Here is a 3988-nt window from a genome sequence, read left to right as displayed (position 1 = left end):
GTAGTAGCATGCGACTGGGAGCAGACGAAGCAGGCTGTGGCCCCTGCAGTAAGGTGCGCGGGGTCAGAGAGTCTTCCGCAGAAGCAGAGGGCAGGGGCTCCGTTCGATTCCTGGAAATTGTTTCTCCTCCGTGCGTGACTAGCGCCGTGTCATTGTGTCCTTTCGTCTGTCTTGGCGTGTCGCCGTGTCTCGGGAGGAGGAGGAGCGGGGGGCAGGGTGCAGGGCTCAGGGGGCTGTCCCTCCTTTCCTCTCCGCGCTTTAGATAGCGTGTTAGGTACCATTTACTAGCGCTTCCCGCCGAGGAGTAGCGCCGGCCCGTCACCTCGCCGGGGGTGGCTGGCGCTGGCGCGCTGGGCGGTGTGGGGGGCGGTGGAGTGGCTGGCTGGCGCGCCCGCCCCCGGCTCCGCCGCTCCGCCTGGCTCAGTTCTCCGCCAGCGCCCGCCGCGACAGGACCGCTCGCCTGACGCCGCCCGCCGTGCGCCGCCCCCGCCGTGCGCCGCGCGCCCCGTCGCGACGCCGCTCTCGTGCCGCTCTCTCGCGCCGCGCGCCCCCTCAGCCCCTCTCGACGCACTCCAGCCCAGCTGCTCGGCCCCGCACCGGTAAGGGCCACTCGCTCGTCCGGCGCGCACTCGCCGCAAGCTGTCTGCTGGTCATCAACCGACGCTTATTGTGTGCGGTGTGTGAGGGAAAACTGTTACTGCGTTAGCTATCGTATTGCACTGAAAAAACAGTTTCTCACTTTAGGAACACTTTTTATTAAATTTTTTAAGCTTGTGTTCTTGTTTTAACCTCTATTTTCTGGTTTAGAAGAGAGTGAATATTGGTTAGTATTACAGCATTTGCCTTAAAAATAATTGTGGTGTTACTAAATCGTACTAAATTGATCTTAGAAGTTTTTTTCTTTTTCGGGTTGACCCAGGCTTCCAAAAACTGATACACGTGTCAACGGCGCGATTGCAAAACTTTCGCCTTTCTTTTAAAGTGCAGAGCACGTTATGAAAACGGAAATAATTCGCTCTCTATGGGTGGGTTATTTTTTTTTCGGAGGGGGTAGACGGGGGGGACGGAGGAGTGATTTGACTAAACCGTTGGCTCCCCTCCCTCTTTGCTCTTGTATCGGACGACGGACTGGAAAAGTTTGGTCGGTTTGGGTTCGGGCCGAAAAGTTTTCGGGAGCCGACTGTTAATACTGGATAAAATCAAAGTAGTGCTTCGGGGAAGACTTTGGTAACGCGTCCCCGTGCTGGCGCGCTGGGGGAAGGAGGAGCAGGCGCAAGTTTGCTATTCAAATTCGGGCGAGGCAGGCGTGTGGCGGAGCGTGGCGGAGCGTGGCGGAGCGTGGCCACCCGAGTGCACGGCTTTTACGATAGGTAAAATGTCGCGTTCGGCCGCTCGAGTCACTGCGCTCGGAATAATGCCCGCCGGTCGGTGTGGCGCGTCGCGACCCTGCCGGTGCAGCTCGCTGCTGAGATTGTTTTGGGGGGCCAAAAGAGTCGCTTGACAAGAGGAGCTAATTATCCGACAAACAACTTCCGCTTCCGCCGCTCTCTCTTTGTTTTGAATTTTTCACTCGAATATCGGCGGGCGGGGCGCAGGATCGTGTATATGGAGTACTGTTGCTCTCTCGCTCGCGCGCTTTGAGCCGCGCCGGAGGACAGAGAGGGAAAGGGAGGGAGCCGAATGGCGAGAGAATGGATGCGGAAGTGGGACGGAGACAGAGGATGACGTCAAATTAGAACTGGGGGGGCTGCGGCGGCGGCCGTTGCCACCGGCCGACTGCTAGAGAGAGTTCTTCTGCTCGGTCCCCTTATTCCCCTCCGACCTGGTTGAGGCGGGAGCCAGCCAGCCTGCCTCGCCCGCCCGGCCTTGGCGTTCGATTGCTTATTGCGAGCGTCACTGAGGACCCTGCCGGCGCTGCCCTAATTATGTGGCCATCACTCTCACAAGAAAGGTGTATATACTTTGTTCAAATCAACGCATAAATGTGCGCATACAATTTGATTGCTTAAATTCGTACAAATAAAACATACAATTCCATAGTTCCAGTGTGAATTCTTACTGGACTTGTATTTCTCTATAAACGTTGTGACGTTTAACAATGTCAGTGGCAGAAACTTTTTCCTCTCTCACTGTTGAGACGAAGATCAGGCTTGTGTATTAGTTACTAAGAAATGTGTCTCGAAGTCTTGACTCTTGGTACTCACCAGTTTATGTATAATTAAAGTTGTTCCCATGTTCATATCAACTTTTAACTTTTAAAGTTGCGCGTTGTGTGAATAATGTGAGATTTGTACATTTGTTATTCGTTCTACTGGCGTTCAGTAGCTCAGGCGCTCAAGCCCCTGTGAGGTAGGCAAGCGGAGGTGCTTGCGAGACACCGGTGCGCAGCATATTGCCTACCTGCTCGGCCGCAGGCGCTAGCCCCCGTGCGGTAGGCAAGCGGAGGCGCGTGCTAGCCACTGGTGCGCAGTGCGTTGCCTACCTACAGGGCGCCCCAGTCTGTAGTTGCCCTCCCAGCCGATGCGGATTGTTATCTGAGAGTCCTGAGCTTGAGCCCGGCCGCCGGACGGACTGAGTTTCGACTCTCAAGGTGCACTCTACGCGCCCCTCCAGATGATCAAACGAAGGTTGCAATAATATTTCAAGTGGGCCCTCTCGCTCAGAGGAGCGCACCAAGGAGTCCGAACGTTTTCTGGAATAAGCGGGCTCGTGTTCGGCGACCCTCTAGCCTCTAGCCCTATGGCATGCTGTCTTATTTTCTGCTCCGAATGACCTGTCTAGAGTTGAGTTTAAGTGTGGAAAGCGGACGCAGGAACGCAGGATAGAGAGAACGAAAGAGAGAGAGAGAGAGAGAGAGAGAGAGAGAGAGAGAGAGAGAGAGAGAGCGCTCGACGGCAGGAAACAAAGACTCTTGGCCTCGTTCTCAAGTCGTTATGAAGATCGCTACGACCAATCTACAACAAAGGGGTGAAATTGAAGAGAAAAACTGGAAAGGGAAAGTCAAGAAAACTCTCAATGGATATCGAAAGTTTAGGACCGGCGCGAAATTCTCTCGACTCTACAAACGATCCGGCGGTTAATTCGCTGGCTTTTGAGGTCGGTGGAGTGCCAGCAGGGGCAGGGGCCTTGCCAAGCCGAGGGTGAACGCCAGGGGAAAAGGGGGGGGAGGGGGTAAGGCTCAAGCCGGCCGACGGATTTTTTTTCGTTTTATTTTTTTTCACCTCATTTTACATCGGCGCTCCTTTCTCCTCTCCTTCTCTCTCTCTCTTTCCAGAGTCAATATCCCAGCGCGTGAATGGCGACACTTCTGGATGAATTTCTCCCTTTCTCTCATTCCTTTCGGGCCGCGAATGTGCGGCCGCGAAAAATTACCAAGTGCGGTGCTGCAAGTGAGAAGAAGATTTTCATTATCTGCGGCGACGGTTCTATTCTCATTTTTTATTTATTTTAGGGTTTTGCCGTCACGCGATTGTTTTCTGTTATTTTCCGGGGAAATTAAAAATCGCTCGTCGCTGCGTGTCTCTCCCTCTCTCTGTCTCACTGGCTTGTAATGGCAGGCGGTTTGGAAAAGCGGGAGGGTGTGAGAGACAGAGAGAGAGAGAGAGAGAGAGAGAGAGAGAGAGGGGGGGAGAGGGAGGTGGCCCTTTGGCGCGGTGGGACTCTGAGCGAGTCTGAGGCCTGCCGGCCGCGCCGGTCCAGCATTCTGTGCGCTTTTGTTGTTTTAACCGGGGTAGCTTGATTGTTGAGCTCGGTTTGCGACAGACAGCCGGGCAGGAGGACGGACGGACGGACACTCGGACGGACATTTTCTGGTAAACCCGCAGCACATACCAACCACCTCTGTGTCGCCCCGGGGGCGCCTTTCTGCCAAAAACGTCACTCAAAAATACGCGCGCCCAAAAGCGCGGCTGGAATGCTCGCTGTTGTGCTGCGGCGCCCATCGGCCAACTGAATGCCGGCCGTATGTAACGGGCGGGGCGGGGCGGGG

The 3988-nt window shown here is 55.1% G+C and overlaps 1 protein-coding gene across 1 annotated transcript in view; it reads left to right on the top strand.

Moving 5' to 3' along the window:
* The first annotated feature begins 439 nt into the window (after positions 1-439).
* The window catches only part of LOC113202677 (protein O-mannosyl-transferase TMTC1-like), a 195877-nt gene continuing 192328 nt past the window's right edge, over positions 440-3988 (top strand). Inside the window, exon 1 of the mRNA XM_052267980.1 lies at positions 440-599. The gene's annotated coding sequence lies outside the window, so the exon portion shown is untranslated. The remainder of the gene's footprint in view (positions 600-3988) is intronic.

The sequence above is a fragment of the Frankliniella occidentalis genome, unplaced genomic scaffold, assembly GCF_000697945.3.
Source record: "Frankliniella occidentalis isolate FOCC.00 unplaced genomic scaffold, Focc_3.1 Scaffold1, whole genome shotgun sequence".
In the NCBI taxonomy this organism is placed as follows: Eukaryota; Metazoa; Arthropoda; class Insecta; order Thysanoptera; family Thripidae; genus Frankliniella; species Frankliniella occidentalis.
This window is presented reverse-complemented; position numbering and strand designations above follow the sequence as displayed.